We start from the raw sequence: 20514 nt of genomic DNA on the forward strand, positions 1-20514 counted from the left end.
ATCTCCGAGCTTCATGGACATAGTCGTGACTATGCCGATGAGATTGCTGAATTATCTATTGCACTAGAAAAGGAGCGCACTCTATGTTTGGCTCTTGAGGAGTCATACAACGATGACTGCGCTAAAATGAAAAAGAAACTAGATCATGATACTGTTCTTACTCGTATGCTTAAGTCTGAAAAGTATGCTATTGGGGTTGGCCATGGCAGACTCAAAGTGGAGTTTGACACAGTTGACAAGGCTCACAAGGTCTTGAAAGGTGTTCATTTCTCTCTGAAAGAGTCTCATGATCAACTCCAAGAAAAGCTTACCAAGGAAATCTCTACTTGTCCTCCCTTTGTGTTAATTGATAATGCTTGTACAACTAAACCTTGTTGTGAGCATGTACATCTTGTGGAGGAAAATGCCAAGTTAAAGGAGAGACTTGAGAAGTGCCTTGTGTCATGCATACAAGGCGAGAAGAGCCTGAACGACCTCTTGATCAATCAAAAGGGTGTTGTAGGAAAGGAGGGACTTGGACTTACCTCCAAGTCAAAAGGAAAAAAGGAGGAACAGGAACAAATGATCCCCTACCCTCATGGACATCTTTGTCAAGGAGGGCGAAGGGACTCAGGAGGTGAACAGGAACAAGGTGGACGATGGTAACGTCAAGAAGGGTAAAACCATTCCTGCTAACACAGTCGGCAAACTCAACCCTTCCTATGTTTTATGTCGTGCTGGTGATGGGCATGTTTATGCCAAATTTGTTGGTTCTTACTATGAGTCCATTGAATGGGCTATTTGGGTTCCTAAGACCCTTGTATCTAAAATTAAAGGACCCATTCAAAAATGGGTACCTAAAACCAAGCCTTGATCTATTGCAGGAGTTTGCTTCCGGTGGGGTGTCATGGTTGCTCGATAGTGGAGCAACAAATCATATGACAGGAAGCAAGGGCTTAGTGGTGGATGTGCATCCTTCTCCATCTATGCCCACCCATGTCCAATTCGCCGATGCATCCTCGTCAAAGGTATTGGGATTTGGTAAGGTGGTCATCTCTCAAGAGTTATCTATTGAGAAGGTCATGCTTGTTGAGTCCCTTGCCTACAATTTACTTTCGGTTCGTCAACTTGCAATTATGGGTTTTTCCACTTTCTTTAATCTTGATACCGTGGTCCTCTTGTGAAGCAAGACTCTTAAAGTAGCCTATGTTGGATATGTCGAAAATGGTCTTTATGTGGTGAACTTTTCAAAGCGACCCACTAAGACTGCGACTTGTCTAATGGCTAAAGTTGATGTGGGCTGGCTTTGGCATCGCCGACTAGCTCATGTCAATATGAGATCTTTGCAAAGTCTTCTTAAAGGGGACCATATTCGTGGACTAACAAATGTGAGTTTTGCTAGAGATCGTGCTTGCAGTGCCTGCATTGAAGGAAAGATTCATGAAACTGCTCATCGTCCAACGACTCTCATTTACACTAAGAGGCCATTGGAGCTCCTCCATATGGATCTTTTCGGTCCTCCATCATTTGATAGTCTTGGAGGCAGAAAGTACTGCTTGGTAATTGTTGATGACTACTCAAGATACACCTGGGTATATTTCTTCAAGAGGAAGAGTGTGACTCAACAAACTGTCATCAACTTTGCTAATGAAGCTCAACGTCAACATGATGCAAAGATTTTGATGATTAGAAGTGACAACGGCACCGAGTTCAAGAACTACACCTTGGATGAGTTTCTAGGTGATGAGGGAATAAAACATCAATATTCAGCACCATATACCCCTCAACAAAATGGCGTGGCGGAAAGGAAGAACCGGACTTTGATGGATGCTGCAAGAACAATGATGGCGGAATTCAAATCTCCATATAACTTTTGGGCTGAGGCCATCAACACAGCATGTCACGCGTCCAATTGGCTCTATATCCGCAAAGGCTTGAACAAGACCCCATATGAGATTCTCACTGGAAACAAACCCAATCTCAAGTACTTCCGGGTATTCGGTTGTAAGTGTTTCATTCTCAAGAAAGGTGCACGTTTAGCTAAATTTGATTCTAGAGCACAAGAGGGCATCTTTGTTGGTTATGCTACAAACTCTCATGCTTACCATGTCCTCAACAAGTCCACCGGACTCATTGAGGAGACGTGTAACGTGGAGTTTGATGAAAATAATGGCTCCCAAGTGGAGCAAAGTGGTCTTTGTGATGTAGGTGATGAAATTCCTCCCCAAGCCATAAGAAGAATGGGGATTGGTCAAATACTCCCCATTGAGGAACCCCTTGTGGCCGAAGGAGAAGGACAATGCTCTACTCAAGTGGATCCATCACCCTCACAAGCCCCACACGCTTCCGATGCACAAAGAGAAGACCCTCCACAAGTTGAACAAGCTCAAGGTCAAGATCAATTGCCCAACGATGGTGATGTGTCCCATGATGTACAAGCACTTACCCAAGGTTCCAAACCTGCTCAAGATCAAGATCAAGTGCAACTACAGGATCCAGACCAAATAGAAGCACAAGATCAAGATCAAGAGCAACCACAAGTACAAGGACAAACAAGTGAACCTGCTCAAGTCGAAAATCAAGTTGATCAGGATACTGTCTCGCAGTTCCCGTCTGCAGCACCAAAAGCCGGTGCCAAGGGAGGTTCAAGACGCAAGGGAAAGCAAAGTAAACAATTCGATGCTCCCCAGTTATCCAATGAAGAACTCTTGGAGCATCGAGCAGCCAAGATTGCGAACAAGCTGAGAGTCAAGTCACATCTTATGAAGAATGTACTTGGCAGTTTAAAAAGGGGAGTATCCACCCGTCAACAGATTTGGAATTATTGTGAGCATCACGCATTTGTTTCGTATTGTGAACCTAAACAGGTACATGAAGCGCTCGATGATGAGGATTGGCTTATGGCCATGCATGAAGAACTCAACAACTTTGAGCGTAATCAAGTCTGGAATTTAGTGCCAAGACCAAAGGAGGAACATAATGTCATCGGGACCAAATGGATTTTCAAAAACAAGCAAGATGCCAATGGGATTGTGATTCAAAACAAGGCAAGATTGGTGGCTCAAGGCTACTCCCAAGTCGAGGGTATCGACTACGGTGAAACATTTGCCCCTGTTGCTCGTCTAGAATCTATTCGCATGTTGCTTGCATTTGCTGCTCATCATAATTTCAAATTATAGCAAATGTATGTGAAAATTGCTTTTCTTAATGGTCCTTTAAATGAGTTGGTCTATGTCAAACAACCCCCAGGATTCGAACATCCCAAGCTCCCCAATCATGTGTACAAACTTAATAAGGCACTCTATGGCCTTAAACAAGCCCCACGTGCGTGGTATGAGTATCTTACTGAGTTGTTACAAGATCGTGGGTTTCAAATTGGGAAGATAGATCCCACTCTTTTTACTAAGAGGGTTAAAGGGGACTTGTTCATATGCCAACTATATGTTGATGGTATCATTTTTGGTTCTCCTAACATTTCTTTCAATGAAGAATTTGTTGCACTAATGACCGAGAAATTTGAGATGTCCATGATGGGAGAGTTGAAGTTCTTCCTCGGATTCGAGATTAAACAAGGCTTAGAAGGGACCTTCATCAAACAAGCCATGTACACTCAAGACATGCTCAAAAGGTTCGAGCTCGAAGATGTCAAGCCGGTCAAGTTCCCCATGCCAACAAGATGCAAGCTTGAGAGTGATCCCAATGGTAAAGCAGTGGATCAAAAGGTATATCGCTCCATGATTGGATCCCTCCTTTACCTTTGTGCATCTAGACCAGATATTATGTTGAGTGTAGGGATCTATGCACGGTTTCAATCCACACCAAAAGAAACTCATTATATGGCTGTTAAGCGAATCTTTCGATATTTGGCTCATACCCCAAACTTTGGTCTATGGTATCCCAAAGGAGCAAACTTCAACCTAGTGGGCTATTCTGACTCAGATTGGGCAGGAGATTGTGTGGAGAGGAAGTCAACTTCTGGAGGATGCTAATTCCTTGGTCGCTCACTGGTAAGTTGGTCTTCAAAGAAGCAGAATTGTGTCTCACTATCATCCACCAAAGCTGAGTATGTGGCAGCTGCAAGGTGTTGTGCATAGTTCCTATGGATGAGGCAAACTTTAAAGGATTACGGTGTCACTTGTGACAAAGTGCCTCTTCTATGTGACAATCAAAGTGTTATCAAGATTTCCCTCAACCCGGTGCAACATAGCAAGACCAAGCATATTGATATTCACCATCACTTCATTCGTGAACATATCAAGCTTGGTGATATTGAGGTTCACTTCATCCACACTGAAGAGCAACTTGCAGATATTTTCACTAAGCCCCTAGATGAAGCAAGGTTCCGGGAGTTAAGGCATGAGCTAAATATCATTGATTCAAGTAATGTGGATTGAAACCAGTCACTTTGGACCTCACTATGCATTAGATCTTGTTCTAGATGTAGGCATGGACATAGGGGGAGTGTTGTTCTCTCAATGAACTTTCCCTCCCCCCATTATGCATAAATTGAGCAAGTCTTTCACTTTAGCCATTACTAAATGGCACTTGTGCTTCAAAGACGACCATTGGTCATGAACCCAAGGATAATTCTTCGCGGTGTCATACCTTTGCCTCAAACATAGGTGGCCTCGGCCACCGCCCCCACCTTTATCTCATATGGAAGAAAGGATACAAAATGACGAGTCAGTATATTTTGCTGGTGCTATCTTTTTATTTACGCTGACTAGTCGTTGCCCATGTCTTTTTCATGAAATCCTATGTCTTGTTGTGCCATTTTGAGCGGTACTACCGCCAGGGGTAGCGGTACTACCGCCAGGACCCCAGCGGTACTACCGCCAGGGATAGCGGTTCTACCGCCAGGACCCCAGTCTACCACGACTTGACTAGGTCTTTTAGGGATGTCTCAAGGGGGAGCGATACTACCGCCAGGGGGAGCGGTACTACTGCCAGGACCCCAGCGGTACTACCGCTACAGGCAGCGGTACTACCGCTAGGACCTTGGCGGTACTACGGCTGGCCCGTACCCCTTGGGCTATATAAAGGAGGGGGATCCCTTTTTTCTGCCCTCTTTCTTCTTCCTCGTGGCTCTTCCTTCCTCTACCCCGAACTCCCCCATTTGGATCTCTAACTGCGGAGCCCCTTCTCTCCCTTGAGTTGGAGGGTTTGCTCCACTCCTCCTTCCTCCATCAAGTGCCATGGACACCGGTAAAGCTCCTCCCTTTATTCTCTTGATTGGTGCTTTCTTGTTCTAGGGTTAGGAGCTTGGTGATTTGGATCCATGGCTATGGTTTGTGCTTTGTTCTTGGATGGAACGAAGGAGATATTCTAGGGGAGTGTAGGTCCTATGATTCATTGCTTTTATCTTGACATGCCCTAGGTTCTTCATGTTTTAGATCAAGTACTTTTTCTCTTATTTTGATTAGATCTAAAACTTGAATCCTCTTGCCTAGGCATGTCTTTATCTAGATCTGCTTGAGATCCTCATGTGATTAGGGCTATGGTGGTTCTTGTAGTGATTCTATGCAGTAGCCCTGGCCCTCGTAAATCCAATCTAGCCGTTCTTATGGGTCTTTCTCTATTCAGATCTGAAAGTCAACCATCTAGCGGTACTATCGCCAGCCTGGCAGTACTACCGCTAGGACCCCAGCGCTACTACCACCAGGGGTAGCGGTACTACCGCCAGGAGGATATTTTTTCTTTTATTTTCGCTTTGTTTGGCAATGTGAGTTTATTCTTATGCTTCTTTTTGCTCATTGCCTTGACTCCTCCTGTCGCTCTTTTTCGGTGTGTGTCTTGTGTGTCACAGGTGGTGCTCACCGCTCGAATCCACCATGGGACAGCCAACCGAAGCAGTATCGCACTCCACATGCTCCAGAGGGCTCCGCCACTTCCGGTCTGAATCCCAAAAAGAAGTCTTTCAAGAATACAGCTCACAAGACCAAGGGGATCAACATTCGCATTATGACCCCTAAGGAGTTTCTGTAGTTCCGCACCCACAATCACTATCTAGAAGAGAAGGCTGAGATCAAGAATGTCGAGCATGTTTGGTCACGGGATCACTACATGATCTATCGCGACATCATCAAGCACTTCAAGAAGATGTTTGTTCCAGTACAGTGGATTGACTTTGCTCACCTTCAGCAGAACCCGGATTACTTTGGTGAGGCTCTCTCTTTGATTGACAAGCTTGGCATTAAGGAGATCATCACGTTCAAGCGCGACTTTGATCCAGATGTTGTGGCCCAATTCTATGTCACTGTTTACTTTGCACCTGATGTCGAGTGCACCATGACTTGGATGACCGGTATTCAAAAGATGACAGGTTCCTGGTCAGAATTCATGAAGCTTCTCAAGGTCGACTTTTAGGGAGCTGAAAATCCTCTTGGGTTGCGTCCTCATGCTCCATCTTCATCTACTGCCACCCCCAAGGATAGGCTGCAACAACTTTATGTGAAGAAAGGTGTGCTCCCCAAGCATCTCGATATCATGCATCGGATCTTCCGCAACACTCTCTTTCCTCGCATTGGCAACTTTGACAAGGTGCATGGTCATCTAGCTGAGATGCTTCTTCTTTGTGAGGAGGCTAAGACTAAGGAATATGCCCCTCTCCATATTGCCGACGTGATGTTCAATGAGCTCTGGAACTGCATCATGAACCGCAAGGTTCCCATCTATGGTCCCTACTTGTTTGCCTATATTCGCCAGAGGTGGCACAAAGTCTATCTGATCGATGAGTTCCCTATTCAGGATGATTACTTTGTGCATGATCCTATCAAGCTCGGCATCAAAGACAAATGAGCCACCCCATCCACTTCGTGTTAGCACATGGACACTGACACAGAGACTGTGCTGAAAGAGGCCCCGCTTCTCAGTCTCGCTCTTCTGCTATGCCATCTTGGGAAGTGAAACTGAAGGATAAAATGAAGAATCTCTTCTGTATGCAGGCCAAGGGACAGTATCAGTCTCATGTGGACCATAAGGAGAACTGTCAGAGGCCCAAGCGTGTCTTGAGGAAACTTGATGTTGATATCTCCAGCGGCTCAGAGGACGACATCACTCCAGAGTCTGATTGGATGCGGGCTCAAGGTTATCAGTGGTCTGATGCAGAGGAGGAGGCGTCTGAGGAGGACAATGAGGAGGAGCAGGACGATCCGGATGCCACGGACGAGTCTGGGGCTGATGAGGATGCGGAGTGACCACCTGTGTCCTTAGGTGTGCCCCTTTTTGGTGTCTTGTGCCAAAGAGGGAGAGAGTCTAGGAGCTAGATTTGCGCTTTGCGCTTTGCTTTAGCTTTGCTTATCTTATCGTGTTTGCTTTGAACTTGGTTTCCTCTTATTTGCTATCTTTGCTTTGTGTAATGTGAGACTTGGACTAGTGTGAGACTTATTTCTATCATATGCTGCGAGTCATATGCTCCTTAATTTTCTCTACCACTATCTTTATGTTCACATGATATTCACTGTGCAAATCCGGTATTGTCATCAATCCACCAAAAAGGGGAGATTGTTAGGGCATATTTTATGCCTAAGTAATTTTGGTGATTGATGATAGTACCGCAAAGGACTAATCGTGTGTGTTAAGATTTCAGATAACACATGTCAACGGCACAAGACGACTCGCCCACCTTCCATGGAACAGAAGCACGGTGTACTCTACGATTCTCTTTCTTTGAGTCATAGGAACGCCGTACTATTAAGAGGGGACCCGTAGTGGAAAGGTTTGGGTGGAATCAATTTTGCACGCACACACTTTATCTCCTTTCCCTTTCCCTGCAACTTTGGAGTGGCTCCCGCCTCTGGTTTATCTCATCTAAGCAAAAAGGTCTCTCAGCGGTAGTACCGCTGGGCCTAACGGTGGTACCTCTGGAGCAGGCGGTAGTATCGCTAGCCCTAGCGGTAGTACCGCTAGTGCTGGCTTAGTAGCGTTGTGCTGGCGGTAGTACCGCCCCTGGTCAGCGGTAGTACCGCTCCAGGAACTTAGTACCGACTTCCTAGCAGCTGTACTTCGTCGGACTTTTTGCGGAGACTTCCTTGGCGGTGGTTGGCCCGGTAGTGCATCTGCACTACGATGGGCCCAGCGGTAGTACCGCTGGAGTGCGAGCGGTAGTACCGCTGCAGCCAGCGGTACTACCGCTAGGCTCTTTTTGTGAGTGGGAAAACGGTTGGATTTCCCCCCCACTATTTAAGGGGTTCTTCTTGCTCTAGAACCCTACCTTTGACCCTCCCAAGCTCCATTGTTGCTCCCTAAGCTCAAAAGTGCCCGATCTCTCTCCCTAGACAATCAAACTTGATGATTCTTTAGGGATTGGTTGAGAAGGCCTAGATCTACACTGCCACCAAGAGAAAAGTTGATTCCCCCACCAATCCCTTGCAGATCTTGTTACTCTTGGGTGTTTGAGCACCCGAGACGGTTGAGGTCACCTCGGAGCCACATTCCATTGTGGTGAAGCTTCGTGGTCTTGTTGGGAGCCTCCAAGCTTTGTGTGGAGTTTGCCCACCCTTGTTTGTAAAGGTTCGGTCGCCGCCTTCAAGGGCACCTATAGTGGAATCACGGTACCTCGCATCGTGTGAGGGCGTGAGGAGAATACGGTGGCCCTAGTGGCTTATTGGGGATCATTGTGCCTCCACACCGCTCCAACGGAGACGTACTTCCTATCAAAGGGAAGGAACTTCGGTAACACATCCTCCTTCTTCATTGGTTCCACTTGTGGTTATCTCTAACCTTTACATCATGTATGCTTATGTTGTTGTGTATCTCTTACTTGTGTTAGTTATCTTTGTTGTTAGCATCATATAGGTTCACCTCTTTGTTGTCATTTTAGTGAACCCTTATGTTGCTTACCCTAACTTGCTAAGATTAATTAAAAAGTGGTCGTTGCCTATTCACCCCCCCCCCTCTAGTCAACCATATCGATCCTTTCAATAGAAAACATAAATTCTACTTATTTTGATGTTGGGTTACTATGTTTTCAATCTTCCATGGCTAATACCCCCAGATACTTCCATAGTTTCATCAAAATAAGCAACCAACAGAACAAAAACAGAATATGTTAACAGCATACCAGTCTGTAGCAATCTGTATACTTCATATATTTCTGGTACTTCAACAATTCTGAAAAATTACTACAGTCTGAAGAATTTTTGTATCAACCAGCAGCAAAAAGAATCAACTCAAAAGCTCTTACAGAAAAAAAATGAAAATTCTTTTCGTGAGCAGAAAGTTTCTGTCTTTTCCAACATGACCAAACGATCATCCCCAAGACTAATCATAACGGTTTTGCTTGGCACAAACGCAAAAAGAAAAACAAAAAACACAATCATAACATAATTATGAAAGTGTGGAAAACACAAAACAGAAAGAAAAAGGATATATTCGTTGGGTTGCCTCCCAACAAGCGCTATTGTTTAACGCCCTTAGCTAGGCAAAAGGTGATGGAATCACGTATAGTCATCTTTGGTGCTCAAACCATAAGTAGCCCTCATCATAGATTCATAAGGCAATCTTATTTTATTTATAGGAAAGTGCTCCATGCCCTTCTTTAAAGGAAATTGAAATCTAATATTCCCTTCCTTCATATCGATGATAGCACCAATATTCCTTAGGAAAGGTCTACCAAGAATAATGAGACATGAAGGATTGCAATATATGTTAAGCACAATGAACTCCAAGAGTACATAGTTCTTATTTGCAACAATAAGAACATCATCGATCCTTCCCATGGGTTTCTTGACAGTAGAATCCGCAAGATGCAAACTAAGAGAACACTCTTCAATCTCATGAAAACCAAGAATATCACATAAAGACTTTGGAATCGCGGAAACACTAGCACCCAAATCACACAAAGCATTGCACTCATAGTTTTTGATCTTGATTTTGATAGTAGGTTCCCACTCATCATGAAGTTTTCTAGGTATAGAGACTTCTAATTCGAGCTTCTCTTCAAGAGATTTCATCATAGCATCTACGATATGCGCGGTAAAGGCTTTGCTTTGTCTATAAGCATGTGGAGAGTTTGCAATGGATTGCATCAAAGATTTGCATTCAAACTAGGAGCAATTATCATAATTGAATTCCTTGAAATCTAAAGTGGGAGTTTCATTACTACCCAAAATTTTGATTTCTTCTACTCCACTCTCCACACCTTTATCATCAAGATGGGTGGACTCCGAATCATTGGGGCGTTTTTCAACCAATGTGGATTCATATCCAGCCCCTTCATCAATAGGTTTGACACGCAAAAACAAAGATTCAAGAGGACTCACACCAAGCACTTTAAGATCTTCGTGATTCGCATCACTAGAACGCACCCTTTTAAACCATTCATGCCTAGCGCGAATTTGGGCGGTTCTTTCTTTGCTCTCATTCATGGAGACACGCATAGCTTTTAAAGTTTCATCCAAGTTGACCTTCGGAGGAGCACATCTAACTTTTAAAGCATCAATATCACAAGACATCCTATCAACGCTCTTAGCCAAATCGTCAATTTTGAGTAGTTTTTCCTCAATGGACGCATTGAAAATCTTTTGAGAGTTGATGAACTCTTTGATATTACTCTCTAAATCAGAGGGTAATTTGTTGTGATTTCCATAAGTGTTTTTGTAGGAATTGCCATAATTGTTAGAGGAGTTACTAGGAAAAGGCCTAGGAACGTAGTTTCCTCTAAGAGCATTGTTGTTGCCAAAATTGTTCCTACCAACAAAATTCACGTCCAAACTAGCGTTGCTACTCTCAATCAAGGAAGATAGTGGCATGTCATTAGGATCTAAAGGAGCATTTCTACTAGCAACCAAATTCATCAACTCGTCCATCTTAGCACTAAGCGAGTTAATTTCTTCTATAGCGTGTACCTTTTTGCTAGCAGGCAACCTTTCAGTGTGCCACTGAGAGTAGTTGGTCATGATATTGTCTAGGAGTTTTGTAGCGTCTCCTAATGTGATTTCCATGAACGTTCCACCTGAGGCAGAGTCCATGATATTGCGAGAAGCAGAATTCAAGCCAGTGTAACATATTTGTATAATCATCCACAAACTCAAGCCATGAGCGGGACAATTTCTAATCATAAGCTTCATCCTCTCCCAAGATTGTGCAACGTGTTCATGATCAAGTTGCTTGAAATTCATGATATCGTTACGTAAGGAGATGATCTTAGCCGGCGGAAAATACTTGGATATGTAAGCACCTTTGCAGTTATCCCAAGAATCAATACTATTTTTGGGAAAAGAAGAAAACCAAGTTTTTGCGCGATCTTGCAACGAGAAAGGGAAAAGCTTCAACTTAATCACGTCATTATCCACATCTCTTTTATTTTGGATATCACAAAGCTCAATGAAGGTATTGAGATGGGATGCGCCATCTTCACTAGGAAGGCCAGAGAATTGCTCTTTCATAACAAGATTCAGCAAAGCTGCGTTGATTTCATACGATTCCGCACTAGTGGCGGGAGCAATCGGAGTACTAATAAAATCATTATTATTAGAACTCGAGAAGTCGCAAAGTTTGGTGTTTTCAGCCATGATGACTTCAACAAACCAACAATCACACAAGCAAGCAAGAAAATCGGCAAGGGAAAATGGAAAAAAGGCAAAAGGCAAAAGAAAACGGCAAAGGAGAAAGGCAAAAGAAAACAGCAAATGTGAAGTGGGGGAGAGGAAAACGAGAGGCAACTGGCAAAAAAAGTAAATGCAAGAGATGAGTTTGTGAGACCTACTTGGATAGATCTCTCCTTCCTCGGCAACGGCGCCAGAAATACTTCTGTTACTGCAACAAAAGACCTTCCAACAACGCCAGAAACACGTGCTAACGGCAGACTATTCTTGTCTTGATACTCCTCAGCAACGGCACCAGGAATCCTTCTGCTACGGCTACGCCTTTAGGGACTTCCTAGGAAAATATGCAAAGGATTTACCCCATGGCCTTGGAGCCTTGCGTTGGTGTTCCCTCGAAGTGGAAAGGGTGATGTCGCACAGCGGCGGTAAGTATTTCCCTCTGTTTTGAGAACCAAGGTATTGATCCAGTGAAGGAGTAGCACAAGTACCTGCACAAGCACAAAAAGCTTGCTCCCAGCGCTATGAAGGGATTGTCAATCCCTTATAGATTGTTTGCCAAGTGAGAACTGAAAGCAACAAAGTAACAAAGCAAAGTAAAAGCGAAAGTGGGAACGATAGGTGTGAATAGACCCGGGGGTCGTAGTGTTGACTAGTGGCTTCTCTCATGAAAGAAAGTAGACGGTGGGTGAACAAATTTTTGTCAAGCAATTGATAGAACCGCGCAAAGTCGTGACGTCATGTATGGCAATGATTATATCTATAGGCATGACGTCCAAAACAAGTAGACCGATACTTTCTGCATCTACTAATATTACTCCACACGTCGATCGCTATCCAGCATGCATCTAGTGTATTAAGTCCAAAAGAACAGAGTAACGCCTTAAGCAAGATGACATGATGTAGATGGACAATCTCATATCTACGACAAATCCCATCTTGTTACCCTTGATGGCAACAACATGATGCATGCCTTGCTACCCCTTATGTCACTGGGAAAGGTCACCACACGGTATGAACCCAAAACCAAGCACTTCTCCCATTGCAAGAATCATAGATCTAGTTGGCCAAACAAAACCCAAGACTCGGAGAGACTTACAAGGATATCAAATCATGCATATAAGAAATCAGCAAAGACTCAAATATATATCATAGATAATCTGATCAAAAATCCACAATTCATCGGATCTCGACAAACACACCGCCAAAGAGGATTACATCGGATAGATCTCCATGAAGATCATGGAGAACTTTGTATTGAAGATCCAAGAGAGAGAAGAAGCCATCTAGCTACTAACTACGGACCCGTAGGTCTGAAGTGAACTACTCAAAGTCATTGCAGGGGCGATGATGTTGATGTAGAAGCCCTCCAACTCCAAAGTCCCCTCCGGCAGGGCACGGGGAAGGGTCTCTAGATGAGATCTTGCGGAAACGGAAGCTTGCTGCGGCGCAAAAGTGTTTTCGTGGATTCCCCTATTTTTTCTGTATTTTAGGGAATATATAGGCGAAGGAGCTAGGTCAGGGGCACCAGGGAGGCCACAAGCCTGCTAGCCGCCGCCCCCCTGGTGGCGGCTACAGGGCTTGTGGGCCCCCTGTAGCTCTCCTGCCTTGGCCCTCAAGCCCCCTGATCTTCTTCCGTTCGGGAAAAATTTATTTCGGGGATTTTATTCCGTTTGGACTCCGTTCCAAAATCAGATCTAAAAAGAGCCAAAAACACAGAAAAAACAGGAACTGGCACTTGGCACTGAAGTAATAAGTTAGTCCCAAAAAAGATATAAATGGTACATAAAACATACAAAGATGACAAGATAACAGCATGAAACCATCAAAATTATAGATACGTTTGAGACGTATCAATGTGCATCTTAATTTTATGCTTCCAACTATCAAAATTAGTGCCATCGAAGTAAGGACCTCTACGATGATAATTTCCCGCACTAGACGATTGTCGGTGCACTAAAGACTAGGGTCCCTAGTGCCCCAGACTTGTGCAAGGGCGCAAAGGGCCACTGATGGCAGGGCATGGCAGGGTCCAGACAAGATGCGCCCCCAAGATTACCAAGGACCCGGCAAGCCTGCCTTGCCGGGAGGAAAACCAAGGCCACGCTCGTTTAGGAGGCGTGATGAACCCACCAGGCACGAGGCCTCGGCAAACCTCCTTTGCCGGGACGACAACCGAAGCCCCCCAGCAAGCTTCCTTGCCGGGACGAAGACCCAAGGCCCTGACAAGCTCCCTTACCGAGATGATGGGCTAGACACTGGAGGGCCACCGCCCTTGCCATAGTGCTGTCGCCCCCAAGTTCCAGCGCATTTCGCATGCGCCAGCGTAGCTTCCAGGTTTCGAAACACGTGGACACATGTCTTCACCAGCACGTTGCAGAAAAAGACAAGACGTGAATTTAATGCACCTGACAGCTGTAGATAGATAAGCACCGCTCTAGGTTCACTTTAACATCTAGTGAACCTACCACCGAGCATGGTAGGTGACCCCTTTGCCTATAAAAGGAGGCCCTTAGCTCATTCACAAGGGGTTGGAATCTTTGGACATGGGCCAGAAGACGGTTATCATCAGTCACTTTAACAAACGACGAAACGCTTAATCCGATCAGACGAGCATGACATAGGGTTTTACGCGTAAGCGGCCCGAACCTGGGTAAAAAGGCTTGTCGGGTGTTGATCGTTAGCTCCGCTCTTAACGTCATCTTTCCCCGCCCTATGATCACAAGGGAATAGCGTGGATTCCCATAGGTGTCGACCTAGCAACGCCGACATCTTCGGCGCGCCAGGTAGGGGGTGGCTGAGAGACGCGTGAATCAGAGCAAGCTCGACACCGGCTCCATCGAAGTTTGGGCGCTATGTCGCGTTCTCCCGGAAACGGGGTACCGCAGTGGGCGCCCTATTCTGCTATGGCTTCCCAAGGTTTGTGCAAGTGCGTGGCTACACGCGCGTGCGGGGCAGGGAGGCGGAGACTCCATGAGCAGAGTCATCTGGCCGATGCGTCGCTCGGGGGCCAATGCGTTGCTGTCGAGGGCGTGCATGGGCGCTTCACAGAGGCCCCAGTGCATACTCCGGCGGACGCACCTCCGTGGAGCGATGCATAGTCGTTGAGGATGCGCCACACGGTCCCGAAGCCCCGGCGTGCGCTCCAGTGCGAGTGTTGCGCCCCTGAGAGCGTCGCATCGTCGCCCAAAGACGCGCTCGGGGGCTCCACAAGCACAGCCTAGCAAGATAAAAGCGAAGGGATTACACCCCGGCCGGCTTTTCCTCCAAACGATGGTAAAGGACCGTTGGCAAGAAGACTTTGCTGGAGGAAAAAGGCGCCGGGAGCGGTAATTCGCTTCTTGCCGAGGGCTCCGATGCCCTGGCAAAAGACTCAAATGCCATGCAACCACGACGTGAGCAGATAAGTCTTTAAGTTTAAGATTCAGATCTGAAGTAGATAGATCCTTTGCTTTTTACCTTCGAAAGATTCCAGTCTTTGTGTGTGGAGTTTGTGCGTACTAGGACCTTCCCAAAGTTTGGTGCACCTTGCCTCTGTTTTGAACTCGTTCAAACGACCTGAATGGCCACAGAGCGCCTTCAAACAGTTGCGAACCTGATCAACAGAGCAAGCGGCTACGTAGCACCCGCTTTCGTCTCAAGGTGCGCTTGGCGATTTCCATGGTTGCACTGAACGCGGCAAGGAGCCTTGCCGGTAGTTGCCGGCAAGCTCCTAGATTATGCAAAAACGAATCATACAAAGAACGAAATCGGAAAAAGGGAAAACAGTCTTTTTCATTCACATGAATGGATACATTTGGCTTTGCTTACATAGCATCGTTATCCTAACCTAAAGACTCTGTCTTTTGACGAGGATTGGCCTACGTGAAGGAATTGGAGTTCATGAAGACAGGACGAGGCAAGGCCCGCGGTACATTCACGGTGGCTCCCCGGGCGCTGTATCGACGGAAGCGGGTTCGGCCTCGTCAAGCCGAGAGAAGGGGGCAACGGATCCGGTTGAGATCCCCCTCTGAGGCGAGGGAGGGGCGTGGCCGGGCCGCATCAGTGCAGGAAGCACTCAGTCCCAGCCGGGGGAATCGCCATCCAATTCAACTCCCCAGGCTTGTCACTAGGCCCGACACCCTCACCGTCGCCATCCCCCTCGTCACCGTCGCTCGAAGCGGAGCTCCCAATGCCGCTCGAGCGACCTTCGCAACAGTCGAGAAGCATACGTGGGGGCCCCTAAAGCAACATGGAGGGCCGCCACAGGAGCAAGCCCCGGGGAAAGCGGAGGCGTTGAAGTAGCGCTCCGCCTCCCCCGGCCTCGACCCCTGCGGCGACCTCGGCCCCTCACCCTTCCTCCACCACGGGCGTTCGGGCCGTCTTCCGCCGCGGCACCCCCAGAAGCTGTGGCATGACCGCCCTGGCGGCCGACGGTGGCCGAACTCGTCCCCTAACCATGGTTAGGGGCGAGCGCCACCTACAAACAAGAGGAGATTCTGAAGCCCAAGATCGAGGAGTTGGTGGATTCAGAAGGTGTTGGGTGAGCAAAACCCCTCGCAAACCCTCCCAATTTATAGGACGGGACGCGGGGGCTTGCCTCCCTTGCTCCAGAAGCCACCACCCCTGGCGCCCCATCGCTTGAGCTAACGGGCGAACACAGAACCACCTTGATGCGCCAATGCATGCACTGGCGAGCCCAGCCACTACTATGCCTTTCAAGGCCTCGTCTGCCACGTGTCCATCCATGAATATGCATGCCACGCACGTCGCGGAGGCGTTTCAGGAGGCGGAGAGGCCACTCCATGCACGACCTCCCACTTTGCGCATCTGATGCACGACGTAGGGAAAGGTAACCGCCAGCAGATCCAGCCACGAAGGCACGTGCACCTCTTTGGGCGTGGCCCAACAACGCTCTGCGCGCGTATACGGGTGCAAAGGGCCCCTGAGGGCAGGGCGTGGCAGGGTCCAGACAAGATGCGCCCCCAAGATTACCAAGGCCCAGGCAAGCCTGCCTTGCTGGGAGGAAAACCAAGGCCACGCCCATTTAGGAGGCGCGATGAACCCACCAGGCACGAGGCCTCGGCAAACCTCCTTTGCTGGGATGACAACCGAAGCCCCCCAGCAAGCTTCCTTGCCGGGACGAAGACCCAAGGCCCCTACAAGCTCCCTTGCCGAGATGACGGGCTAGACACTTGAGGGCAACCGCCCTTGCCACAGTGTCGCCGCCCCCCAAGTTCCAGCGCATTCCGCATGCGCCAGCGCGGCGACCAGGTGTCGAAACACATGGACACATGTCTTCACCAGCACGTTGCATACAAAGACAAGACGTGCATTAATGCACGTGACAACGGTAGATGGATAAGCACCGCTCTAGGTTCACTGTAACTTCTCGTGAACCTACCACCAAGCATTGTAGGTGACCTCTATGCCTATAAAAGGAGGCCCTTAGCTCATTCACAAGGGGTTGGACTCTTTGGACATTGGCCAGAAGACGGTTATCATCAGTCACTGTAACAAACGACGAAACCCTTAATACGATCAGACGAGCAGGACATAGGGTTTTACGCGTAAGCGGCCCGAACTTGGGTAAAAAGGCTTGTCGGGTGTTGATCGTTAGCTCCGCTCTTAACGTTGTCTTCCCCACACTACGATCACAAGGGAGTCACATGGATTCCCATAGGTGTCGACCTAGCAACACCGACAATGCCAGACTCTCCTAGGTTGCTAAACCAATGAATTGGAGACCAAAGCTCTGATACCACTTGTAGGATCGCAAGTATGTCTAGAGGGGGGTTGATTAGACTACTTGACAAGATAAAAAATTGTATTTCCCAATTTTACTTCAGAGGCAGTTATGGCCGTTATCATAAGTCAAGTACACCCTACACATGCAGTTCTAATAGTATTGCAGTAGAAAGTAAAACATGCAAGTGTAAAGTAGAGGAGTAAGGTAGGGAGATCAAACGCATGAGGTTGACACGACGATTTTTGGCATGGTTCCGATAGGTGACGCTATCGTACGTCCATGTTAGTGGAGACTTCAACCCACGGACGGTAACGGCTCCGAGAGTCCACGGAGGGCTCCACCCACGGAGGGTCCACAAAGAAGCGGCCTTGTCTATCCCACCACAGCTACCGTCCACATAGGACTAGCCTTACTCACGGTAGATCTTCACGAAGTAAGTGATCTCCTTGCCCTTACAAACATCTTGGTTCAACTCCACGACACAAAGTAGGAGGCTCCCAAGCGACACCTAACCAATCTAGGATGCACCACCCTCCAAAAGGTAATAGATGGGGTAGATCAATGAACTCCTTGCTCTTGTGCTTCTAAAGATAGTCTCCTCAACACAAATCTCTCTCACAGAATATGCATGGGTAGGAGAGGTTGATTTGGTGGAAAGCAGTTTGGGGAGGCTAGAGATCAAGATTCAAATGATAGGATTGGAATATCTTGGTCTCAACACATGAGTAGGTGGTTCTCTCTCAGAAAATGGATCTGGAAATGAAGTGTGTGTTCTGAGTGCTTCTCCCACGAATGAGAGGTGGGTGAAGGGTTATATATAGGCAACAGCCAAAATCCAACCATTACACACAAAAGAGCAAAATCGGTGACACCGAAGTGGACAACTCGGTGGTACCGATTAGCACTAAAGTGGTGAACTTTTGAATCTCGGTGAGACCAATATATAGAACTCGGTGGCACCGAAAAGGTGACTAATGGCCAGAAGGCCAAACTCGGTGGCACCGATACTCAAACTCAGAAATTCCGATTTTGTGTATCTTGGCAACTGATTGTTGGTCACGCTGAACTCGGTAGCACCGATGCAGTTTCGGTTGCACCGATATGGTGGGAATGGCTAGGGTTCTATCTTAGGTTCAAAATCGGTGGGTCTGATGTGGCAATGTTGGTGATACTGAATTTTTGTATGTGGAACTTGACGAAGTGGATATGTGGGAAAAAATGACTCAGTGTTTTGGTGGCTAACTTTGAGCATTTGAGCAATCAGTTCATTTTACTACCTCAACCCCTTTTAATAGTATTGGCTTTCCTATGGACTCAAAACTGATTTCTCACAAATATAAAATGAAGAGTCTTCTAGCTTGAAGCTTGAGCCATATTATTCCTTTCTTGCATCCAGGGGCATCTCCACATAAACCTTAAGCCATAGCATCTTTTGAACTTTTCTGAAATATACTTGGCAAACACATTAGTCCAATGGTGCATATGTTGTGATCAATTATCAAAATCACCCTAGGGAGCAATTGTGCTTTCAACATATGACTATATACTCAATACATGCCTACATTATATTGATGAATTGGAGCTAGTTCTATTGTGCTCTAGTATCTAACCGTTACATGTTTATTGTCGTCTAAATCATTATCCATCACCGGTCCATGTGCCTACGCTTTTCATATACTGAATCTTGCTAAGTTACTATTGATGTTGCTACTGTTACAATCACTACAAAACTGTTGCTGCTACTGTTTCAATTACTACAAAACTGATGTTGTTACCATTACCGATGCTACTACTATTTTGTTGTGCTAGTAAAACTTTTGTTGTAGAGGGATATCTCAGGTGTGGTTGAATTGACAACTCAACTATTAAGACCAATAAATATTCTTTGGCTTCCCTTGTGTCGAATCAATAAATTATGGTGTAATACTACCTATGAAGACTGTTGCGATGCCCTATACTTGTGGGTTATCAAGACTATTTTCTTGTGCCGCTGCCACAGAGCATAACTCTATTTGTTCTGTTCACTTGAGGCTATCCAACTGTCACTATGAAGAATCTGAAAGATACCAGAACCAAGATCATACCCTCTAAGACGAGGGGAGGTAAGGAACTGTCATCTAGCTCTGCTTTTGATTCACCACTTGCTACTCGTTCTAATATGTCGCAAGTACTTGATCATTCTACTTCTGAATTTCATGAAACTTATGATGATGATGATGTTATGCTTGATGAAAATAAATTTGTGCCACTTGATAAATTACTTCAGGCTCATAGTGCTAGATCTATAGAAACTTAAATTGTTGAACAAGAAGAAAAGCTAAGATTCACCTATTATGCCTAGATCTCCCAATACATATGAGATGCATGATGTACATGAAAGTTATCTTATGGATAGGGAGGTAGCTCGAGACTATCTTGCTTGTAATGATAGAGATGATTTGAGAAAACTGCTATGCAAACTGAAAGAAAAATCAATGATGGAGAAAATGAATGTGCTCCTAAATTTGCGACTTCTTCTATATATGTTACTAATAAGGATTATGTAACAGCACGGAACCGACGCTCTAGAAGATTCCCCTTTTTGTCATCATGGCATTCGTTTGGGTGTTGCATTCACCATCGCATCATTCGCATCAGCACTCCATTGTCGTCAATTTTCAAAACCTGCATCCGTTTTTAGTTGCCGGTTCTCTTCGTTTTGTCGTTGACCGTTTGGAGACCAACCACACACGCACGCGCCCGCGGCATCATTACAATACTATTTTCTGAAAGGGTGTATAAAACATTCTTGGATTAATTTTAAACTTGGCGTGTGGTCTTATTTTAATGTAGGTAGGCCGCCTACCAAATTTTATCGCAATCAGAGTTGGTTTGATACCCGAACCGTTAAACCTATAGCGACACTATAGCCAGACAATTTTCGGACGTCTCAGTATTTAAAAACTTGTCACGGACCGCAAACCTCCCTCTCATCACCACCAACCCCATCTACACAGCCCACTAGACCAACCTAGCCCCTCCCTTTGTTCGTGGCCTTCGGATCGCGATCAGACGAACGAGGTCCAACCCACCATTGTCCATTCCCTATATAAACCCACCTTGTGAAGAGAGCCTCTCACTCCACTAGGGTTTCCCCCCTTTCCAAATTGCAGCTAGCCCCCTAAAAACCCACCTGCTAGCTCCACGCCCCTCCAATCCCGAAATACATTGTCCCCCCCCCCAATTTTAACCCTCAAATCTAAAATTATAGGGCAGATTTCGTAC

This window comes from Hordeum vulgare, chromosome 5H, assembly GCF_904849725.1.
Source record: "Hordeum vulgare subsp. vulgare chromosome 5H, MorexV3_pseudomolecules_assembly, whole genome shotgun sequence".
Taxonomy (NCBI): domain Eukaryota; kingdom Viridiplantae; phylum Streptophyta; class Magnoliopsida; order Poales; family Poaceae; genus Hordeum; species Hordeum vulgare.